This window comes from Schistocerca americana, chromosome 1, assembly GCF_021461395.2.
Source record: "Schistocerca americana isolate TAMUIC-IGC-003095 chromosome 1, iqSchAmer2.1, whole genome shotgun sequence".
Classification (NCBI taxonomy): domain Eukaryota; kingdom Metazoa; phylum Arthropoda; class Insecta; order Orthoptera; family Acrididae; genus Schistocerca; species Schistocerca americana.
In genome coordinates, this window is record NC_060119.1 from 396,693,398 (window position 1) to 396,719,698 (window position 26,301).

Consider the following 26,301-nt stretch of genomic DNA (forward strand, 5'->3'; position numbering starts at 1 on the left):
TTTCAAATGATTCCTGAGCAAAGTCAAGTGTGTCCTCTCGATCCAATATATCCATCACTTGTTGAAGGGAGGGATTGACTAGTTTCAAAATCTGTTCCCTTATACGAACATCTGACACATTCTGTGCAATTGCATCACATACCATAGTATCTGAATAAGGGAGTCCACATTGACACTCAAAAGCACAATCCCTAGTAAGGCCTTGCAAAGTTGCAACCCACTCCCAATTAGTCTGACCTGCCATACGTTTTGTACGAAAGAAGGTATACCTTTTGGCAACTACATTAACTGATTCTTTGAAATATGCATCTAATGCAGACAAAATTTCGTCGTAGGACAGAGTTGCTACGTCGTGTCGGGGAAATAATTTCACTATCACATGGTACGTTAGGACGCCTACAGAGGAAAGGAGAAAAGGCTACCGCTCATTACCTTGAATTCTGTACGCGACGAAATGAAATCCAAATTGGCGTGACCACTCCGTCCAGCTTTCCAGTGCAGCATCAAAAGGACGAAAAGTTGGTGCAACAGCGTGTTGTGGCTGTGGCAGCGGTGGAGCGGCGGCCGCCGCATCGTTTTGCATTGCACGTTGACCCTGGACGAGCCGTCCAAGGGCATCCAGCAAGGCCTGCGTCTGCTGGTTCTGAAAGCTATAAAATTCGGACAGTATATCTGGAGATTGTGGCGAAGCCATTACACAAGTAAATCAGGGCAGTATAGTTACGAACGCGAATTGGCCTCGTCGCCAAATGTTGTGGATTGGCAAGAGGGCCAATCCACTATGAGAGGAAGCCGAAAGGCACGCGTTTTAGCTCATGCAGGCTGGCGTGAGGTCTGGAACACGTCAAGGAAATGAGACTAACAAAAAACGTACGTAGCTGCTGGAATACTTAACTTTAATCCATAATTGGTGAACATCGCTCTTGACGGTACATGTTTTACAGCATCAATAGTAACTGGTAATGGCGCCTTTCTAGGTCGTAGCAAATGACGTAGCTGAAGGCTATGCTAACTATCGTCTCGGCAAATGAGAGCATATATTGTCAGTGAACCATCGCTAGCAAAGTCGGCTGTACAACTGGGGCGAGTGCTAGGAAGTCTCTCTAGACCTGCCGTGTGGCGGCGCTCGGTCTGCAATCACTGATAGTGGCGACACGCGGGTCCGACGTATACTAACGGACCGCGGCCGATTTAAAGGCTACCACCTAGCAAGTGTGGTGTCTGGCGGTGACACCACAGTAATATTGCTATGCCGATGGTGAAACACTTTGTATACGTTTGTGACGTCTTGTGACTAGGTTACTGACCAAGTGACAGCATAATTCTTGTCAGTGATGTCATCTCTGTTATCAGCGACATCATCGTCCTTGCCAATGTGAAGCCATGCCCATCTCTCCCTCTGCTCCCCCTCCTTATCTCCAGCCTATCATAAAACAATATTAAAAATTTAAGATGGTGGACTTACCCCAACCGTATTGGTGGAAAATTAAAAACAATGTCAACCTCCCTGCATCTCCAGCCGGTCTCAGAGCAGCAGCCCTCATCTACAGCCAATCCAAGATGATGAAAATAGCACAGTTGTGTTAAAGGAAAATTTAAAAATCCCAACTTCCATGGAAACAGACCAATTGTGTGCTTTATACCTCCTAGATCCTCTCTTCTTCAGAGTAAAGTATTAGAAAATAGTGTGAGAAATCAAAAAAAATCTCCCCTGCCTCTCTCCCTATCTCCATCCAATCATGACACTGCAAGATGCTGGAAACAGATGTGTTGTGTTCTTTATACTGCGTGCCCCTCTATTTCCAACTAATTAGAGTGTAGTATCAAAATGAAGTAAAATAACATTATTCCTGATGTATATGTCATGTCGTGCCCTTTGTTCTTATCTCCAGCAAATGCAATATATGATGCGAACATACCAGTTGACTGCTCCACCTCCCCTTTTTTCAGCTAATCAAGTTCAAAAAAATGGTTCAATTGGCCCTGAGCACTATGGGACTTAACTTCTGAGGTCATCAGTCACCTAGAACTTAAAACTACTTAAACCTAAATAACCGAAGAACATCACACCCATCCATGCCCGAGGCAGGATTCGAACCTGCAACCATAGCGGTCGTGCAGTTCCAAGCTGCAGCGCCTAGAACCGCTCGGCCACTCTGGCTGGCCAGCTAATCAGGTCATAGTATTTAAATTATGTTTACAAAATGTCACCAGGTAAGTAGTGAAAGTTACATAACATCCACTGGAAAGTCAGAGATATTCATTTTCCTTGAAACTCAAAGATATTCAGCTTGAAAAACTCCTCATTTCCTTGAAAGTAAAAGATATTCGTTATCTCCGGCACAATAATGGTGCCAAATTACATTATTTACACACAGACCAACTCTGAGTATTATAACCCCATTCTCCACTTCTTTCCAGTGCAATATTGAAAAAATCCAAGTTGACAGATATATGCCCCTTGTATGTTTTATTCCCCATATCCTTTCTAGTAAATGCTAAATGGTAAATGCTATACCCTAAATGGTAAATAATAAATGTAAATGGTAAATGGTAAATGGTTAATCTAAGTTAGGAAACCTTAATAGTAAGTGCTTAATAGTTACAATAAATTGTAAGTGCTAAATGGTAAGTACTAAATGCTACACAACTATGGCATAGCACCTATTGATGATTGACCATCATTGGTCACTTATCATTGACCTTTAATGATCACTGTCATAAATCTGTATCTCATCACCGCAAAAGTGTAGCAAGTTCCTGCAAACTGCAACAAATTATCCTTTAGACAGTATCAAGTTGTTCTCCAAAAGTGTACCAATTAGTTCCGAAATGTATCAAATCATCCCAAACTGTTTCAAATTAACTTCAAACTGTATTAACTTGCCCTAAAAGGGTTATAAAATAACAACTATATCAACTTGTGTCAAAAGTGTATCAACTTGCCCCAAAATGTGTCTAAATATTCTTCAAACTGTATTTACTTTCCCCAGAAGTGATCATCTTGTCACTATAAGTTTATCAAATAACCATTCAAATGTATCAATGTGTCCAAAAATTGTATCAGCTTGCTCCTCAAATTGAATCAGCTTGATCCAAAAGTGTATCAAGTTCCCCCAAAGCGTTTCAAATCACCCCTCAAACTGTATGAACTTGCACCAGAAACTGGGTGTATAGAAGACTACACACTGCCTTATGGTGAATTCACCTGTGCTGCACTTAATGCGTAATGCCCTGAGGAAACATCATTATACTTACAGGGACTATAATTTCCCTCCAATAACTATCATCCATTTGGTATTAGAATAATATTTAAGGAACCAGTGTAGCCTGCTGCCTAATGGCTATTGCATAATGGACAATGCCTCCAGGCAACAACACTGTAAAAAATTACAGAGGGACTACAACTTCCGTCTGTCCAGTAACTGTCATCCATTTGGTGTTAGAATACCAGTCAAAGACTCAGTAATGCTTGATGCTTAACTGCTAATGCATAATGCATAACGCCTCCAGTCAACATTATATTACAGATTTGCCACACTTTTTCGTAACACCTTCAGGTAACAACTTTACATCATATTGCAGAGTAACTACAGTTTCCATCCCTCCAGTAAACGTCATCCATCTCATGTTAGAATGCTACATCAAGACCCAATAGCACCTGATGCTGAATGGGTAGCACGTAATGCATAGTAACACCAGGCAACAACATTATAGCACACAGTTCCACCACTCCAGTAAAAGATCAGCATTGCCTTGTGTGCTGCCTACTGGATAATACATCATGCAAAACACTTGACTTATAATGTGCAAAACTGTGTCTCCATCCATATGTCTGATGTTATATTAAAAATTATTCCGATGGTCAAAGATATAAATTACTGCATTCCATCAGAAAGGTGTTACTGATAAACCCATTGACACATGCAATTCTTACAACTGCTCTGTTATTCTCTGCTAATTACGTAATTGCATGTGCAGACTGCAACTGCATAGAGAGAATGGATGAAGAAGGCATTTCCTGGAGTTGACTACGTATATATGCACTACAACCTCTGTTATCGTAATGATACTAAAATGAGAGTACAGTCTCTAAAGAAATATGCAAAAAAAAGTTTCTTTCAAAAAGTCTTTCGAAAATCCTATCTTTGCGTCTCTGTAGAAGACTCTTGCTTTAAAAAATAACACTCCTTCGAGAAAATGTGACAGTTTATGTATCTGCCCCCGAATCAACCTTTCCATGATTTCGTTCTTTTACAGCTCTGCGCTGAATGAGCAATGACTTTGTAACGAGATGATAAGCCTGTGCTTTTTATCCGTGCAAATTGTACAGCTGAAGAGGAGCTGAGAAGTAGACGTATTCTAATTTTATACTTTTATTATAACATGAACCAATGGAGAAACAATAGACAACAATACCAATTCACTAAAAAGTTCTCGCAGAAGCACTGCCAGCACATACGACACCTTTAGTTATCTTCAAAGGCAGGCATGAGCTATCTTACACTATGTGATCAGAAGTATTCGGAAACCCACAAAAAACATTATTTTTTTTTCATATTAGGTACATTGTGCTGCCAGGTACTCCATATTGGTGCCTCAGTAGTCATTAGACATAGTGAGAGAGCAGAATAGGGCGCTCTGCAGAACTCATGGACTTCGAACACGGTCAGGTAATTGGGTGGCACTTGCGTCATACATCTGCACAGCACAAAAGTGTACAGGCCAACCTTGTCTGTTAAGTGGCAGAGGCCGCCGACAGTTGAAGAGTGTCGTAATATATAACATGCCGACATCTATCCAGACCATCACATAGGAATTTCGAACTGCATCAGGATCCACTGCAAGTGTAAGATGGCAAGAACTATGCCCCTTACATGAAGTCATTAAAGTTCACCTAACTCAGGTTGAGCGAACAGTAGGGCTGAACAAAAATGACTGACAAGGCCCAATGCATCTTGTAGAGGGTATAGTATGGACGTATTGGAATAATTAATGTCAGGTGATGGTTTTAAAGTAATTCACACGACATGAAAACTTGGTGGAAACACGTCAATTTACTGGAGGCTAGTTTACCCCAGGGAAGTATTCGAGTTGACCACGGCGCGTGGCTGGGGAGCGGCAAAGGGAAGCAACAATAGGCGGCTTAGGGTGGCTCAAACTCTTGAGAAAGCGGTTACGGGGCGCGGCCTCCAGCTGCCTTAAGATGAGTGACAGTGAGGGGGGAGGGGGTAATTGACCCCATGCTGGTGTACTGGGAAGCAGACGGAGAGCTTGTACACCTGTTGATAAATGTCCGTCGTCCCATTTTCAGTGAAACATGCGAGAAAGCCGCACAAAGCTACGGTGGAGTGGTCAACAGAGGTCAAAATATGCGTGTTCGTGACTGTAGCAACTTCACGCTGAATTGACGGTCCGGAGAGTCTGAAGTAAATCAGGTGAAGAGCGACAGAATGAAATACGCCGGCCTCCGATGGGAATGTAGGACCAAGGAATCTGAAGTACTCTCCTGGGAGTCAGAATTCCGGAAAACTTGGTGTTTGTGCAGACTCCAACCTTGATGGGTGGCCTGGCAGGAGCTAAATAGCAGAAGTTGAGAGGAAGGTAAATTTTGTGGGAATCTGTTCACTTCCCAGAGCAGGCATTGGTCGGCACTGGGAAGCAACGCATAATTAACGTGACTTGCGCTGCAATTGGCGTCAGTGATTTTGCTGGAGGGGAAACCAAGGCAAAGTGCGGACTGGCAGAAGTCTCAGTAGTGGTCTTCCATTCCCAGTTTGCCTAGAGTGCAGACGTGGCGTTCTTTACTCAGATTGCCTGAGAGAGAGTGAGCATCTCTGCAGTTTAGGGACATAGCAAACAGAACGATTGAGCTCGGAGATAGAAAGTTTTCGTTCAGCTATCTACTGAGCAAGATAGCTAGAAGTGAATAGACGAGCACACCCTTGCAGCACCACGAGGTTGGCCGACGTCTGCATAATGACGCTGTGCCGCCATGCTGAATTCGGTGATATTACGCCCACTGCAGCCACTGATTAATTTGTTAGATCACGTTCACACAGTTTCCACGAGGGTTTCATGGGCTGTGTATTGTAGAATTCTTCTCACACTTTGCATTACGCCTCGGTCAGTCGATAGGAATTACTTTTAATTTATCGCGCTTTACTCCACGAAAACGCAATTTATTACCACTGCCTGTTAGGAGAGTCATGTAAGGTGATGATTGAAGGTCATGAGTTAAAATAAATCTGTGCTAATCGACTGCATCTGTTTTCAATCAAGTAGTTTAAATCCCAAGTCATTTTCTTAATTAATTTTATGTTTGACATTTGCATCAGGTGTTCAATAGCTGAATATAACATCAATGTGCACACCTTTTTAATTAAAAGGGATCAATTCTGAATCAATTAATGTCAACACTGCCACCTCAGTTCAATCAGGAGTCAGAGGGCCTTATTACTTTCTTTGCATTATCCTACATTGCGGCAGTTTTGCACTCTCTGTTGATCTGTTAGTCAATTACCTTGGGTGAACACACACCAAAACCAGATAAGTGATGGGTGGGGTGTTACACAAGTACCATGGCAGTTAGACGGGAGGTGAGAAAAATTGGATTTCGTGGTCCAGCAGCTGCTCATAAGCCACACATCACGCCTGTAAATAAATGGAAATGAATGTAGGGCACCGTTGGCCGGGAGGCCCCATTTGGGGAAGTTCGGACGCCAAGTGCAAGTATCATTTCAGTCGATGCCACATTGGGCGACTTGCGCGCCGGTGACGAGGATGAAATTATTATAGGGACAACACAACACCCAGTCCCCGTGCGGAGAAAATCTCCAACCCGGCCGGGAATCGAACCCAGGACCGCTTCCACGGAAGGCGAGCACGTTACCACCCAGCTAAAGCAGATCACGCCGGTAAATATCAAACGACGCCTCGCTTGGTGTAAGGAGCGTAAAGATTGGACGACAGAACTGTGGAACAACGTTGTGTGGAGTGACGAATCACGGTATACAATGTGGTGATCCGATAGTAGGGTGTGCCAATAGCGAACGCCCGGTGAACGCCATCTTCCAGCGTTGCGTTATGGTGTGGTCGTGTTTTTCATGGAGTGGGCTTACACCCCTTGTTGTTTAGCGTAGCACTATCACAGCACAGGCCTAAATTGATGTTTTAAGTACTTTTTTGCTTCCCACTGTCGAAGAGCAATTCGGGGATGGCGATTGCATCTTTCAACACGATAGAGCACCTGTTCATAATGCACGGCCTGTGGCGGAGTGGTTAGACGCCAGTAACATCCCTGTAATGGACTGGCCTGCCCAGAGTCCTGACCTGAATCCTATAGAATACTTTTGGGATGTTTTGGATCGCCGACTTCATGCCAGGCGTCACCGACCGACATCGACACCTCTCATCAGTGGAGCATTCCGTGAAGAATGGGCTGACATTCTCCAAGAAACCTTCCAGCACCTGATTGAACGTATGCCTGCGAGAGTGAAAGCTAACGGTGGGCCAAAACCATATTGAATATCAGAATATATATGGAGGGCACCACGAACTTGTAAGTCATTTTCAGCCAGGTGTCCGGATACTTTTGATCACATAGTGTGTTTTATCGCAAGGACACACAGGCTTAGTGTCACACGGGACACGCTGATGTCTGTGGAAGCATTCTAATGCACATTAAAAGGGTGGAATTAATGTAAGAGAAAATATATTTCATGATACTCATAATGTCACACACAACACATGTGGTACACTATGTTGTGTAGTGATTGTCTTTTCCTGAAATTATTTGTATGGGCATTGAATTTCTCTGTGGATTATACATACAAATGAATTTTAATTTTATAAAACATTGGTTTATACTGGATATTTTAAATTTGACTCAGAACACATCAACCGTTTCAAGATGCTGGAGGTTTCTACATTCTGGAGATAATCGCTAGCAAAAAAACCTGTAGGATCACAACACAACCGGCCTGTTTCCTGCATGTCAGAGAAAAATAACTTACTCATGTTCCTTGGTGTTTATGGGAAACTAGCGTTTCCTAAGGGTATGCTTAGGGAAATCCTGATTTAGCACATAAGAAGTCTCTACTGACTCAGCAGGGAAGTTTGAATATAAAAGTACGTAGACCCGTTTAGAAAGCTCCCAGTTGATGCTGGACTCTTGGAGAATAGTCAACAATATAGTGAGGGTCACTTGCGAGTTGAGAGAATGGTTCAAATGGCTCTGAGCACCATGGGACTTAACTTCTGAGGTCATCAGTCCCCTAGAACTTAGAACTACTTAAACCTAACTAACCTAAGGACATCACACACACCCATGCCCGATGCAGGATTCGAACCTGCGACCGTATCGGTCGCGCGGTTCCAGACTGTAGGGCCTAGAACCGCTCGGTCACCCCGACGGGCGAGTTGAGAGAGCTGAGTTGGAAATTCTACATAATAACAGTGTAAATATTCTTCTGGCTTATCCAGTGTATAATTCAAACATTCAGTTTGTTATATCGATGAATACATTTTGTTTGTCGTATCCATCATCACAAGTCTTTTCTCATTCAATGCTACAGAATCTGTGATCCTCATGATCGAGCACACACTAGATAAGATCCTGCAATAGCGGGATCATTTTGACAGAGTTGCTGGGAAGTACAAATATTACAAGAGGATAAATAATGCAGATATTCCAACTTGACGAAGTCATTCTTGCTTTATCCGCCGAGTTGTTTTGAGCTCATGTGAAATATCTGTACAAAAAGAAGCAGTGGAGCCTTTTTTGCACTAAAACTGCATTTGGGAGTCAGCAATTCGAGAAAATATTTAAATATTCCTCTTATTCTTATGCACAGTATCATTCAAACATTCTGTCTCTCATGTCGGATTATTATTCCTTATCTGATATTACAGAATCTGTGGTCTTTCTGATTGAAAAGCAGGAGCAGCAGCAGCAGCGAAAGAAGAAGAAGAAGAATAAGAATAAGAACAAGAATAAGACCAGCTGAACTTTTTGGTTGAAGTCATCCTCAGCTTAAGAACTAGTGAGGTCGTACTCAATATATAATTATAACCGATGGGTAAACCATTCACAAAACATGTTGAAAGCAATAATCCCGGAATGGGTATGCGAGGAGTCAGCTTTTAAAAATCGGATATGTACTGGCGTAAAAGTCAGCCATGTTGGGCTGAAAGTTCCCAAACAGTTTCTTGCTGAAAGTCTGTTGATTTTCACCATTAAAGTGCTAGATCTGAACGGCCTGTTGGAATAAATGTCTCACTGTTCTAAAAGTTCCTTTTTAAGAAGGCAGGTCAGTTTAGGGAAATGTATGTGAACACGAAGAACACGCCTCTATCGCTTTCTGATGACGCTGTGAATGCTACACACAGTAAGTTTTGAAAAAAAACTGGACACTTTCCAGGCTCACGATAGTAGTTGAACATTAAAATAAATCATGAAACTTTTATTTGATGTTATTGTAAATAAAGGATCTTTTAGCAGGAAGGCACGGGAAATTATCAAAAGTAATTGCAGACAAAATAACTGCTGTAAATGTTGGTCTGAAGAACGATATTATTTTAATATCGAGGTATATAATATACGACTCATCGTTATTTTCATCATAGTGAGCCATGTACTTATTGTTTACAACTGCATGTCTGTAAGAGCAACGAACAGCATCATCTCTGATACCGCACTCAGCAAATTGAACTGCTCATTAATGATGATAAACTGTTATTTTTTCGTTAGTAGTTTTCAGCAACGTATCCCATGCCAAGCCAAGTAATATCACACGGAGATGATTTGTATGTAATAAGACAGAATTAGCAGAAGTTTTCAAATGTGTAGGCGAGAAGCAAGATGTGGTTTTTTTAAATGTAAGTCTGAGTAATCCCCCAAGGCCTTGCATTGAGATCAGCTCCATGATTTGCATTATTTTCAGTAATCTTATTCTTTAAGCTAAGGTTCACCGCTCAGCAAACTTTTCAAAGCGTCTTTTCTTATTAACTAAGTTAAACTAATCTCTGTTGAACAAATGCTCTCTTGTTATCTTCAACTCTTCGAGCCTTAAACATGAAATGAATTTCTCCAGAGAGCATACCAGAAAGTAAAAGTAATCTACACCGCGAAATTTTGTGTCCCTATGATACCCCATAGGTATAGATTTAGTGAGTGTTTTGTATTTTTCCATGTTCTCTGCAGCACAGAAGCATTCGTTTTAGGTGTTACTTCCACTCGTTTGGAGATGTTTACGATTATGAATGTGTGTCATAATTTGTTAGATTGTTAAACATAGCGGGTATCATAGTATTAGGTCTACAATCTACATTACAGCTACCGTGTGTAGCAACTTAAAAATCTGCCAGTAAAAATGACAGTGTTTCCTGTGTTTCACATCTGTTTTCATGAAGTGTTCTTTGCTGATGAGACCTTTCTGCTGACTGAAACGATTCGTCCTCTTCAGCGCTAATAATTATCTTTTTATACTGCAGGAGGTAATTTTTTATTCACTCAGAAATCTGATACAACTGACTAGTAAACCATTCCACGCAATCTGCACCATGGTATGGCTTAAACTGCGAACATTCGTTACTACAACTGCAGTGCACGTAGAAGACTGTACTATATAGTTTACACGCATGGATTTTGTTATTGTTACCAAAGCCGGCTTACAAAAAACATTCCAAATCTGCATAATAGACAAATGGTAAATTTGTTTGTTATGACTTTAATTGAATGAACTATTTCTTCCTCCCTCGTGTATTTTGTTAGTTTATGTCTGTTCATTTATTAAGAAGGGATGACATGAACAGAGGGCAATGCTTTTTTACCGGCAATCCTGCGAAAGGTTTAATGGCTGCACACTGAATTTCTGAATTTCTAAGTTAGCGATTAAAATAAAATTTAGGTCAGGTGGGAGGATCAGCTATAAAGGAGCATCTTAGGCACCCAACTGTGTAAGTGCGTGGTACTGGCTGGAATACCTGTAATCTTATTAAGAAAACATTATCAGTTGTGCCATTGCTTGTTTAACGAAGGGAGGCAGTGATCGAGTTACTTGAAACTGAAATAATTCCACAATAATTTGGAGGCCTCGGACTTTGAAATCATCGAACTAAATGTTTGAGAAACGTGGTTTTTAGATATTTTGTGCGTGCAATTTGCACTAACAGCATTGACAATTTCTGCTGGCCAAATGCATGTCTTTGTTATCGGCATTAAAATCGTTAACCTAGATCTTAAAGGTGTACCAAGTTGACATTTATTTTTGTGGGACTGGATAGCTTTTTACACACAAGGGTTTTTTCAAGAGCATGTATGCTACATAAAAGTTGTGAAGTGTCAGTTGAGCTTTTTAGCATACCACATAGATGCTACTGAACCTGTCACCAGTGACCTGCAGAGATTGAAAGCTCCTCTTAAGATCATGCGAATTTAAATAGTGACTTATTAGAAGAAAATTATAAGAGGTGGCCCAATTAAGTAGGAAAGCATGAGTACTACACCTCACGTGGATGTACTGAGAATGGGGTCCATAAGCGGACAGGGGACTGGAAATATATAATGTAGCCTTGGCATAGGTGGATGGGTACATGCGAAAGTGATATAAAACTGTGTCAGAAGTATGGCCAATGATTCCAGAAAAGGTTAATGAGATAAAATAAATCTCTGATGAAAATTGACTGTTTAGTACTCTAAAGACGTTTGAGGGCAGAAAATTGTTGCAGCATTGCCTGATTCATCTGAGTTCAGCATAGCTCCTGTGTTCTGCTCTACGTTGGAGACATCTCACTCCGTGGCTGTCTACAATGACCTGGAGCAAGTGTTTTTTATGGCATTCTCTGGACAAGTCTTTTGTATGCTGGCCGAATGAGAAATGTCCTCTTGCTTTCCTCTGTGCTACTTTCCTGGTGCTGCCAATACTGAAACCTCACTGAAAAACTGCAACAGACCTAACAAGTTAAAACCAATGACAATTTAATAAACAAGCTTAACAATTTCTCACTCTTTTATGGCCAATGCAAACACATCCACGTAAACACGTGCAGGAACTCTATCTTGTTACTAAAATAATTGCTTTGAGCCAACCACAGAACCGCATACTATATTATGGACAAACGTCACAGCTGGCCGTATCTGCGCTTAACAGCTGCTCCCATGCTTCTTAGGCTTGTGTGGTCTCATGTCCTTCAGATTTTTATCTCTGTTAAAAAGTATCCCTTTGACTTCAAAAACAATGGCATTTTATGGGATGCAAGCGATCCTCAACGTGCTGGGCTGGACCAGTAGCCCATACTCTCTTGTGCTAGACCTTCCTGCGTATTGACTTTCAGCAGAGAACGTCTTTGCAGCAAGTGCCATTCCCCCAAGTGATTCCCCCCTTTCGCCAGCCAACTGAAAGCCCTGAGGCTACTGTAATTACAAACTCACTCACCGTACCAAGGGGAAAAAGGATGTAGAGATGATTAGAAATGCTATCATTGCCAATTGTTAAGCTTGCTTCCAGTTTTCTTGCAGCGTTATTAATTTCGCTTGATTTACTACTATATGTCCAGTGGATTAATAACCAGGTTAACAGAGGGTGGTTCAAATGAAAACTTTAAATTCTTTCTACATGTTTTCCACACGTATCCTCCAGTGCACAGGAAGTGAACAAATTGCTCTGGAAAAAATATTAGTTGTTGTAAGCACGGCCACTCGTGCAGTCTTCATTGGAATGAAATTTATTTCCTTCCACCTCCTCTTGGAGTGATCCAAAGATGTGATAATCTCCTGGGACGAGATCTGGCGAATATGGGGTATGTGGAATAGTATCAAAGTAAAGGTCAGTTACGGCCGTGGTTGAGCATTACAGGTGGACACAGCGTCGATTTGAACTTACTGTAATCCGAAGAAATGTTTTCAGAAAATCGAAATATAAAACACTGATGGTGATGCTTTCCTAGGCGTGTATTCCACGATAGCCTTAAGTTCGTTCCAAAAGAAAGTCAGTATAGCTTTCCCTAAATACGACTGCGCCACGAATTTCTTAAGATTTGGTGACGAGCATTGGCGTCATCTTTGTTTCTGGTTGGTAGTAGTGGACTCAAGTTTTCTCTCCTGGAACAATTCTCGCAAGGAAATAGTCACCTTCCGCTCCAAATCACCGCAAAATGTCTTCGCAGACGTCAACGTATCACTTCTCGGGAAACATACCGTGGCACTCACCTTGTGCACACTTTGCAAAAACATAAATGTTCAGATCTGCGGCTATTTCATACACTGTCACACTCTGAGTGTCCATGGCCGTTGCATCAGCTTCTGCAGTGTTGTATGGTGCAACAGTGCGGTGTGCCTGATATGGTCGGGCAGCATGTACGCAGAATTCACGCTTTTTCTGTCCTTCTTTATTCTTGTATCTGCCCAGTGATAAAAATGCATCGCTGTACTGGGCTTTCATTCGGCGTTGGATTTCAATAGGCTTCAGAAATTGTATGAGAGGACGGTGTTCTTCATTGATGCATGTCGCAATCGGGACAGACAATGTAAACTGACACACGGCAGCATTTCGCTTATCCACGGTACCCTGCCACCTAATGGGAATTCAGTAAAGCACTGATAACTTTCGTGCCAACTTACAGACCAATGGTGAGGGAAATAGAACGTTTATTAAGGTTTTTTGGTTTTCATTTGACTCACCCTCGTAGTAATGTACAGTATTGGTCTGCCAGATGCCCAACCTACCAGATACAGGTCGGGCCTGGCCGCCTGGAGCAGTCTGAAATCTGGTAACAGATGCCGAGAATATCACCACAGGAGGGCCACACAGCGCCTTTTCTCTGATCTGAATGGACATTTCCACAACCATCCCAGTTACAGGGACGCCGTTAATTTGCAGAATAAAGGAGCTTTCTGAAGACAGAGCTGACAAATGGACAAGTCCACTGGATATGGAGCTTGCTTGCGCTAAAGAAACGTAAAAGATACGAAGAGAACACTTTCAAAGAAAAACTTGGTGTGTGTGTGTGTGTGTGTGTGTGTGTGTGTGTGTGTGTGTTGCACACGGAAGGTCAGCATTCCGCTACAGCTACGAAAGTTTGCTGTTAAATAATTCGGATGATGAGGAAAAGGAAACCGAATTGTACAAACAGATGCATGGACATGACATGAATACTTTGCTTCACCGCCACAGCTCGGACGTTGCTCGGTACTTTGGTTCTGGATGTAGTGACTATGAGATTCGTGGCAGACGGACAGCTGCCCGCGTCTAGACCTGGGGCACAACCGAAACACATGCCCCATCCGCTAACCCCACGCCGCCACTGTCTTTCTCCAGGGCTCAACATGACCTCTGCGTAACAGAAACCTGGTTAACGACACGCACTTAAACACTCCGTCATAACTCATCTGCCAATCTTCCGTCCCTCTCCGAGTAACAGTAAATAAAACCTGAAAACCGACCTTCTGATATTTTCATTAATTTAATGGACAGGTTATTGTGTTCGAAATTTTCTAATCACATTAATGGAAATATAATGATTGTCTTGTAATAGCATTTTGTGAAAGTTAACTGCAATTCACTGTCCCTGGTCCAAACTCAACAATTTGTAAAAAATAAACGATCAACATTCTATTTAAATCTTGCAGCTGGTGCCGCTAATCTCTTTATTTGTAACTCATTTGCAACTGTTACTCAAGTGCTATTATATCATGATTAATACAAGTAATACTGTTTAAGAAAATATCATATTCTTGCCTTGAACAGATATACCGCTACACTTTTTCAGCGATATACATTATTATCAATAATATTTCTGCCTTATTTTTCCACTAATAACTACAAAAAAATAACCAGCTAGTGAAATATATAACTAAGAGCGACGTAAGGCAGGGTTGCAACACTGTTACACGTCTTATTTGCGTTTGGAATAAACTTGCAAGGAGACCTGACACCAATTATGGCACACGACACAGCTCTTCTGGGCGATACAGGTCCATTATGTAAACAAATAGCGTGATACGGTATTTTAGTTAAGCATAAACAAAGGAAAGAGGGAAATACGTACGAAGAACAAGAGTAACTTGTTAGACATCAAACTGTAGCACGAGACAACGCAACAAATGAAACAATTCTGATATCTAAGAAGCTGAATCAAACATCGCTATCGAAGCGAAGAAAGCGTTACAAGCAAATAGGCAAGTACAAAGAAAATTTTCTTTAAGTATGAAACTATACCGGTCTCAAATCTCGAAATGAAATTTAGAGTTTTAGTGTATTGGATTTTAATACAGTTTGGAAAGAATTTACTTCCACTGTTTATAAGTGACGATGTGGCAGTACGCGGAAAAATTAGCTGTCAGAATTCAGTGTGAGGTAGACAGATTTTAGAAGAAATGGGCGATGAAAGAACTCTTCGGATACCCCTCATCCTCAGAAAAAGTAAGCTGTTGGGATTACATTTGGAGTATCGGATGTAGCGAATGAAATGCACTTTTCGTTAGTTTCCTTACTGACGAGGTAAGAGATCATAATGATGTTATAGCGACCACGATGCTTGAAATTTTCTTTGAGGGGAATGGATTTTTATATTATTTGATTACCCTTAGATGGTTCTAGAAAATACAAAAGGAACTGTATACAACTATAAGCGAAAGAAGCGCCCTATAATTAGATATCATTAACAATAACATGAACTTACAACATCAAAAGGCAGCGGCATGACAAACATACCAAAGTGCCTGTGTTAGTGAGACTGTATATAAAACATCAGAAAAGAAAATGCTTGATAAAAGGATAAAACAACTACGTTAGCAACCCATACGGGCGGGGTAAGCATCAGCATAATGTGTCCACAGTTACGGCGCAGGCAATCGATAAACCTTGTCCGTTTGGTGTCTCTTAGAAATATGTATATCGAACAGGTATACAACTGCGAGTTACAGAGTACCTCAATGAGTCAATGGTATTATGAAAATAACTTAATCGACCGATATAATAGGTCCTGGAGAAAAAATGATTTACCTAATTGCTAAATTCAATTGCTTATATGCGTATTTATAGCGTGCTTTAAGTTATGTAAAATGCTTCGAAATAAGGTGCAAGGACATCGATAAAAACAACGACGTTCAGATGGAGCAATAGTCAGGTAAAACAGTATAAAGATAAGCAAAACCCAAGAATTCTTTTCTGTTAAGAGGGCACAGAGACCCCGGAACAACTCGTATGAGACAGCCTTGTACACACGGACAGCCGCCAAGATCGCCCGTGGGGTGCAGCTGGAAATTAAATGTTAACTCTTAAATACAATTCAGCGCCAAAGAAACTGGTATAGGCGTGCATATTCAAACACAGAGATATGTAAACATACAGAAAAAAGCGCTACGATAGCAAAGCCTATACAACACCAAAAAGTCGGGGTGGTTGTTCGATCGGTTACTGGTGCTACAATGGCAGGTTATCAAGATTTAAAAGATTTTGAACGTGGTGTTAAAATCGGAGCACGAGCGATGAGACACAGTATGTCCGAGGCAGCTATTAAAATGGTTTAAATGGCTTTGAGCACTATGGGACTTAACTTTTAAGGTCATCAGTCCCCTAGAACTTAGAACTACTTAAACCTAACTAACCTAAGGACATCACACACATACGTGCCCGAGGCAGGATTCGAACCTGCGACCTTAGCGGTCGCGCGGTTCCAGTCTGTAGCGCCTAGAACCGCTCGGCCACTCGGCCGGCCAAGGTAGCTATGAAATGGGGATTTTCCGGTAAGAACATTTCACCGTGAATATCAGGAATACGGTAAAACATCAAATATTCAACATCTCTACGACCGGAAAAGATCCTGCAAGAACGGGACCAAGGACGATTGAAGAGAATCGTTCTACGTGGCAGAAATGCAACCCTTTCACAAATTGCTGCAGATTTCAGTGTTGGGCCATCAACAAGTGTCAGCGTCCGAACCATTCAACGAAACATCATCGATATGGGCTTTGATGACTGCACGACACAAAACTTCACGCCTCGCCTGGCCCGTCGGCACCGACATTGGACTGTTGATGACTGGAACCAGGTTGCCTGGTGGGGACGAGTCTCGTTTCAAATTGTATCGAGAGGATGGAAGTGTACGGGTATGAAGACAACCTCATGAAGCCATGGACCCCGCATGTTAGCAGGGGACTGTTCAAGCTGGTGGAAGCTCCGTAATGGTGTGGGGCGTGTGCAGTTGGAATGATATGGGACCCCTGATACGTCTAGATACGACTCTGACAGGTGACACGTATGTAAGCATCCTGTCTGATCACGTGCATCGATTCATGTCCATTGCGCATTCCAGCGGACTTGGGCAATTCCAGCAGGACAATGCGACACCCCAAACCCCCAGAATTGCTACAGAGCGACTCCAGGAACACTCTTCTGAGTTTAAACACTTCCGTTGCCAACCAAGCTTCTCAATAATTAACACTATCGAGCATATCTGGGATGCCTTCCAACGTGATGTTCAGAGGATCTCTCCACCCCGTCGTACTCTTACGGATTTATGGACAGCCCTGCAGGATTCATGATGTCAGTTCCCTCCAGTAATGCTTCATACGTTATTTGAGTCCAACCCACGTCGTGTTGCGGCACTTCTGCCTGCTCGCGGGGGCCCTACACGATATTAGGCAGGTGTACGAGTTTCTTTGGCTCTTCGGTTTGTATATGTGTTGGCTCTCCTTTCGGGTGCATCTGAAAGAACATACACCCGTTTTATCCTGCAACAAATATGAATCAAGACACAAACGGATTAATGACCTTTCATTTAAATCGATTTGATAATTACCGTCGGACCAGGATTCGAACCCGTGACTCCTGCTTACTAGGCAGATGAGCAGTTGTCAGGGCGTCTGCCTAGCAAACAGGAGAGCTGGATTTGAATCCTGGTCCTGTACAAATTTTCAACGTTTCCCATTGATTTAAACCCATGCCAGCTGGCAGCTAATGTCATTAAAAATTATCAGACCAGAAAGTTTGAGCACCCCGTTCACCGAGTCACAATGGCGAACGATAACGGTTTGTCGGAGGTCGAGGCATGCTTGCTTGTGTAGAATTCCTCGCTTACCACCATCAGCGGTGGAATAAAAAGTTTACCTTGGAACTCGCTAAGATAACATTTCATTCACTCATTGGTTACGACATTCACGGCAGAGCGCTCAGACGAGTACTGAACCTCACTAGCTTTCGGAGAATCCGCAGAACAAGCATAAGCTCGACTGACATCCTTCATGACGACAGCTATACGGGGATGTATCCAAGTTATAACTCAATAAGATTTTGAATGCAAAATTGGAAGTAGCATAGCGTTGGCGAATATTTTGGAGTTACGAATAGCAGTGGCTAATGACATTAAAGACATAAACGTCCCTGAAAAGATGACTGGAAATATTAGCACAGCGATACTTTTAATAATTAAATACTCTATCAAGAAAATAGGCTGGCTAATAAAGTTTTATATATTTATCAGTGACCTACAAACAAAATTTTTCAGCAAGTTTTCAGTCTTTCAGGACCATATCATTTAGAACAAAGGCTAAGCTGACGATACACTGAAAATATTAAAAGGTAATGCAAAGGACTTCACTACTTTGCACAAGGTCACCGTTCCACACTTTCCAAATTAATTTCATCCCTGAAATGGAGAAAAACAATTCTTGTAACTCTCCTTTTACACTGAATGAAGATGATCATTACTGACTGAAAATGATTGTTTCAAATTAAAAAAATGTCTTAGAATCAACGACTGGTAAAAGTAATAGCATTCCCAGTTTTCTTTATGTTAAAGTAATTAATAGATTTAATTTACTCAACCCATAAAGGTACTTCACAGACTACGAAAAGAGGATTTGGCAGAATATAAAAAAAAAAAAAAAATGGCTCTGAGCACTATGGGACTTAACATCTATGGTCATCAGTCCCCTAGAACTTAGAACTACTTAAACCTAACTAACCTAAGGACGTGAAACTTCCTGGCAGATTAAAACTGTGTGTCCGACACAGTTTTAATCTGCCAGGAAGTTTCATATCAGCGCACACTCCGCTGCAGAGTGAAATTCTCATTCTGGTAACCTAAGGACATCACACAACACCCAGTCATCACGAGGCAGAGAAAATCTCTGATCCCGCCGGAAATCGAACCCGGGAACGGCAGAATACAATTTAAAATCTAGTAAACATCACTAAATTCAAATATAGACAAAAGGAATAAGAATAAACAGTAAGATTCAAGAGGACTATCTTGTAGTTTTCTGACATTAAGTCCAAAGCCTTTGTACAGTGCTTGCTTTTACAAATAAAGTCAAACTTTTGATGTTCATCTATCAAAACATGTAATTATTATCATATAGATCTTTCATCTGCATTTTTTCTAGTGTCATTGCAGCATTCTATCCGCAAACATGCAATGCTCCTAATAAATGACTTTCACCTTTCTGTGAATTTATCCAGTTATGATTTCTTTGGTCAATCCAGACGAAGGCATGCAGTTCAGTTACTAATTTTTCTTCGAAATTACTTTTCTGCACGAAGTAAGCCACCATTAAAGTACTCAGCGGTCGCATTTCCTGAAATCTATCTTGTATCTTAAACGCGAAACTTTCACAGCTTCCATGTATCATCACTGCAGACACATCCTCTTTGTGGCAATTACTTATTGTATGCAACAGAAAATTCTCAATCTCTGTCCACTCTTCCACTGCCTTATTAGGAAATCGTCTAAACGTGGAGCAGACATTGTGCCAGACGGGCAGTTTCTTTTTCTCTTGTCTGTAACAAACAGTACTCAGAAATGGAAAGTAAAGTAAATTCGTGTGACATCATTAGCTGAAAGCACCTCAGCTGTCTGTTTGGCATTGAGAGGTGAACGCTAGCATAAAGGCAGACTGGAAACATCTCTTATTTGATTGGGATTCGATCCAGCGACCTTAGGCTCTCACTTTACTAAAAGACCACCAAGCCCGAAAGCCCGACTAAACCAGGGAATTTCCTATTGTAAATGAACCAGTCTAGACCTTTCGTGTACGGGGATCACAAGTACAGAATAGCATCTCCCTTCCATTACGGAACATACAATCACACAAACTTTTGCATTTACAAATAAGGTCTTCGAAGTCACTCTGATACGGGAATGGGATGTCTAACAGAGTTAGGCGAAATGGTTTTCCTATAGGAGCTCACCTTCAGGCGACATCTCCTGCAGCACGAAATCCTTTAGAGTGCACACACACACACACACGCGCGCGTGCGAACACACACACACACACACACACACACACACACACACACACACACACACACACAGCTCTACGTCAGTTTGGCGCCATCGCAGATGTCCCACGTTCCAGCGAGCTGGCGCCCGGAGTTTGCTGGAATGGCATGGCGCTGAATTATTAATCCGTCGGCGGCGACGCAGCATTTATCTGTGAACTATTCAGGGCGGTTGTCGTGGCCTCACTGGCCGGCTGAAATATGACACAAGTCAGCGCATTCCAGACCGGGCACGGAACAGCCGCAGTTCATTCAAGCGACTCTGCGGATAGCTCACTGCTCGGTTTGAACCGCTGCGCATCCTGTCCCGCGATACACAGATAAGTGACATCAGAGAAATGTAACAAAATATCGGTAAGGCAGTTCTAAAGGTATTTAGCGTCTTCTATAGCTTTTTGTGTGTACTCGGCGTTATTCGCTCCCGAAAATACAACAGAAAATTAATAATTTTTGTCAGTGACTTTATCCTGCTACTTGGCACAGAATTCGAGACGTCAATAACATCAGATAAGTAGGCAGTACTAAAATGAGTCATACAAAGGTAGTGTAAGACATACTACAAGAACGCAAAGCTAAGTACGATCAAGTTCTTCACTGTAGTATAATGTATAGGTCTCTTCGTCTTTGCTTAACTACTGCAAGTTACATATATATCAAGCTTTGTATTGTGTTCAAACTTTGGTCCACCTTGACAATTTTTATTCCCACGCTTCACTGTAGTAATAAATTAACTACTCCTTGATGCCTTAGGATGTGTCCTTTTACCGTAGCCCACCTTTTAGCTGCGCTATGAATTTCTTCCCTCACATTTCGACAATATTGTAATGGGAAAAAAGCGTACATCAAATATTTCAGGGATCAGCAAGGATTAGAATACAAATCACATGTAAGTGAGAGTGAGAGGAATACAACCGTAGAACATAAGGTACTTATAATGGAGAACGGAGTAAATTTAGTTGAACGACTGAAACACTTTTAAAAAATTTTGGAATAGAAATTTATAGTTATACAACGGCGGACTAGTAATTTCGGTACTGAGAGACTGAGCAGATGTGTATGAGGAACTGGAAGGAGTTAGCAAAGGAAATTTTCAGGAGGCGGAGCTCCAAGGTTCTTAAGCATTTGAGAGATGTCGTGAGTATCGCCTCGAGCTGCTGGTAAAATCCTTTATTTAACAACTAGTTTCGGCCTAAAAACCATCATCATTTGTTAGAAACATGTACAGCATCATAGTAGGTCAATATAAAACCAGTGACATCAGATAATAAAACCATGAACTTGTCACTATTACCATATCGTAACATAAGTTACATCGTCAGTAGCACAGACTGTAGAGGGAGTCCCAAAATCATGTATACACTCTTTGAAACCGAACATCTGTTTAATGAAAGGGGTTAGAAATACAATTTTAGTGGTGTTAGGTGCCTCATGGTCCGACTTAAGGTGGTAAATGTTCAAACTGGTGTCCGTCCATCGCAATACACCGACGACAACGACTTACGACTGAGCGACATGCCAACTTCATTGTTTTCAACGGAATAGTATCACAGGCTTGCTCTATTTGCTGTCTAAGATCATCCAGTGTCTGTGGTCTCGCAGCGTAAACTGTGTTCTTGAGAGTACCCCACAGAAAGAAGTCTCGAGGAGCTAAATCTGGAGATCTAGTGGGATACTCCACACTCCCTCTTCGTCCTATCCATGTGGCAGGAAATGTGTCATTGAGAAATGCCCTCACATCCAGGTGAAAGTCAGGTGGCTCCCCCAAAGTAATCATCTTCATTTACAGACACAACGTTAAGACCAGGGGTTATCATTTACAGCATTCCAAGTACGAGTCGCCCGTGACAGTGTTGTCAAAGAAGCACGGCCCGACTAACCCTCTAGAAGACAGACCACACCAGACTGTTACTCCTGGTAGATTAACGTGTGTGCTCGATTACGTATGGTTTCCCCCTGACCCAGTGCGCAGTTATGGCGGTTAATTGTTCAATCAAGTTTAAACGTCGCTTCATCTGACCAAAGCATTCGATCTTGGAAACATTGCACTCCTTCACATCCGTTAATGAACCACTCATAAAATTCGCTTCTCCTATCAGAATCGTCCTCGTTAAGAGCATGGAGAAGTCTTGGAATGTAAGTTTTAAACTTCTGAGACTGCAAAATACTATGAACATTGCTTCTGCAGATCCCTGTCTCACGAGAGCATTGCCTCACATATTTCTTCGGGGATCGTGTGTATGTCTATATCTGTTGAGCTTCTCTTTCGTCCGCTATGTCTCTAGTTCATCTCTGATTCTTGTAATTGTTGCTTTTGTCGGTGGTGGTGTTCCAAATTCAATTCTCCAACGTCGGCGCACCGCACTCATATTCTCTGTTTTTCAGTAACACTTTAGCACCCATTTTCGTTGTTCAAACGATAACGCCATGTTTGCTGAGAATCCTGAAACAAAAGAAAGTATTGTTATGTTTTTCACCGCCTTCTAAATTATTACCCTTAAAATTTTATTTCTCTCCCCTGTAATTAAAGAGATATTCTGTTTCAAAGTAGGTATACATTATTTGGGACACCCCGTATATTGACGATGTAATTTACATTACTGGCAACAGTGAAAAATTCATTGTTTTTTTTTTGTCTGATGTCAGTGAGTTTTTTATTCGCTGAATTAGATGCTGTAAATGCATTTTCTTGTTTAACAAATAATTTTTACAGCTTCTCGAGACGGTAACTGTGAAGCTTTTTAAGGGAAATTTTCATTACAACGGTGCATCATGCATTTAGACCACAATTTCTGTGAGACATTAGTAAGTCACATTGTAGCTCATATGTTACAGAGATATAGTGTGTACATACGCTACCTAAAGAAATTTAAAAAACATAGGAATCACAGCCTCATAACATATGTGACATGAAAACGTTTCTCTAAGCAATCAGATAATTAGTTGTCGATTACGTTAAAGTTTTCTCGCCTTTCGCTTCGCGCTACGTTTGGATAACACATCAACCTATTGACTGCTTTTTTCGCCATCATTGTGAGGAACTGTCTGTCGTAACTGATGTCGTGCTGCTATTTAAATTGATGCTGCGCTCATCGTATCTCCGTAATATGTAATAGTCAGCTAAAACGTGGCGTATCACTAAAATCTAACTCAGCAAGAAAAGCTAAGGTGCCCTTAGATGGTTCAAATGGCTCTGAGCACTATGGGACTTAATATCTGAGGTCATCTGTCCCCTAGACTTAGAACTACTTAAACCTAACTAACCTAAGGACAGCACACACATCCATGCCCGAGGCAGGATTCGAACTTGCGACTGTAGCAGCAACGTGGTTCCGGTCTGAAGCGCCTAGAACCGCTCGGCCGGCTAAGGTGCACTTAGAAATCGACAATCCCAACTATGAGACACTGATGCTGCATCTAATGTTCCAGTGTATTACACAGGCGAAGTTGACAATTTTAGCGTTGATATAGCGACACACATTTTCACCCTTCGAAATAGCGTTTCCTTACAGAGTCTTCGCTCTCATGTTTCGCCTGTTTCATGAGGTTGAAAGCAAGGAAGTAGTGAAGACATACTCGCTTAGCAGTGAGAAGCTGACTTTTTGTTAGGTCAAAATGCACTTGTATTGTGGCTTGCTTAGACCTGTTGACACTTCCTTCAATCCGAGCTGGTACGGATCGCAAACACTCGAGCAGTATTCGAGAATTTGTCGCACCAGCGTTCTGTATGTGGTCTCCTTTACAGGTGAACCACTCATTCCTAAAATTCTCCCAACAAACTAAAGACCGCTATTCGCCTTCCTCACCACAGTTCTCACATGCTCTTTCCATTTCATATCGCTCTGCAACATAACGCCCGGAAATGTAAACAACTTGACTGTGTCAAACAGGACAAAGGTAATACTGTATCTTTACAGGTTTAATCTTCCTACTCATCCGCATTAACTTCGATTTTTTCACATTTAAGGCTAGTTGCCATTCATCACACCAACTGGAAATAACGTCTAGGTCGTCTTGTATCTTCATATAGCCACTCAACTCCGACACCTTACCATACACTACGGCATCATCAGCAAACAGTCGCAGATTGCTGGCCACCCTGTCAGACAAATCATTTATGTATATAAGGAACAGCCCTGTCACTCAAATCATATATGTACGTAAAGAACAATAGTGGTCCTATCACTCTTCCCTGTGGTACTCGTGACAATACCCTGGTCTTTGATGAACAGTCGCCGTCGAAGACAACATACTGGATTCTATTATTTAAGAATTCCACCCGCTCACATACGTGTCTGTGAACTTATTCCATATTCTCGTACCTTCGTTGACAGCCTGCAATGGGCATCGTGTCATACGCCTTCCGCAAATCTAGAAATATGGCCCCTGACTGTTGCCCTTCATCTATAGTTCGCAGTATATCATGTGAGAAAAGGAGTAGCTGAGTTTCGCAAGGGCGATGCTTTCTAAAGCCATGCTGATTCGTGGAAATAAGCTTCCCAGCTTCAAGAAAATTTATTATGTTCGAACTGAGAAGATGTTCAAGGAGTCTGCAGCAAACAGAAGTTAGGGATATTGGTCTGTATTTTGGGGGTCCGTTCTTTTACCCTTCTTATATACTCGAGTCACCTGCGCCTTTTTCCAGTCGCTTCGGACTTTGTGCTAGACGAGAGATTCACGATAAATGCATGCTAGTTAAGGGGCCAATGCCGTATAGCACTCTTTGTGAAATAGAACTGTGGTTCCGTCCGGACCTGGTGATTTACTTGCTTTCAAATATTGCGGTTGTTTCTCTACGCCAAGGATGCTTATTACTATGGCGTCCATACGGGAGCCTGTTCGATGGTCAAATGACGGTATGTTTGCACGGTTCTCCTGATTGAACGATTTCTTGAACGTGAAATTTAAAACTTCGGCTTTCGTTTTGCTGTCTTCAACTGCCACACCAGACGGGTGAACAAGAGACTGAGTGGGAGCCTCAGACCCGCTTAGCGATTTTACACAAGGCCAGAACTTCCTCTGGTTCTCTGCCACATCGTTTGCTAAGGTAACTGACGTATGCTTCACGCATAGATAGTTTCACAGACGCCCGGATCTCTACTAACCTTTGCTTGTCGTCATTTGTGCGTTCCCTTTTAACCGAGAGAGCAACAGCCCCTGCTTCCGGAACATCCTCCGAATTTCCTTATTAAACCATGGTGGTTTATTTCCATCCTTTATCCACTTACTAGGCAGGTACATAGCTCCATAGACGAAGATTTACAATCCTCTTGAACATTGCCCCTTAAGTCCTCTACATCCAACTTACTGGAACTAATTGATGCCAATTCACTGACTAAGTAAGATACTAATAACTGCTCATCCGTTATATCTAGCAGAGACACTCTCCTAGCCTTCATGACTGATTTATTAACTTTCGTAATCATAGGTCCTATAATGACATCATGATCGCTAATCCCCGTTTCTATACTGACAATGTCAATAATGTTTGGCCTAATTGTAGCTATAAAGTGTAAGATATTTCCATCGCGTGTGGGCTGCCGAACTAGCTGCTCAAGATCAAAGAGAAAAGGGGATTTCCGTGTGAAACACATTACGGGACAGGAGATACAAAAACGAAGTACTGATATTCTTTCGCCAATATTCTGTTTCTGAAACCTTCCTCCTTCCTCCTCCTTAGTACAATAGTACATACTTCTGAGAAATATCGTGCGAACATTTTTATAATAAATAACAAACACAGTGGAAATAGGTGTGGCACTTATCTGCTCCGGGGCAAAAGTCGTAATACTAAATTAAAGTAAAAAAACACATTTTCATTTTTTTCATTTGTGGTAAAAGTAGTTATAAAAATGTAAAGTGCATTGATGCGAAATGGGATTCAGCTGAAAAGAGTGCATTTTTTACCTAAAAACGCAGCCCGTAAGAGTCGGACAAGCAATTTTTTCACCTCACCCTTCCATGTCAATGTCACTCATTAGGTAGGTGGATTGATCAAAAACCGCTGTTTACAATGGCTAGA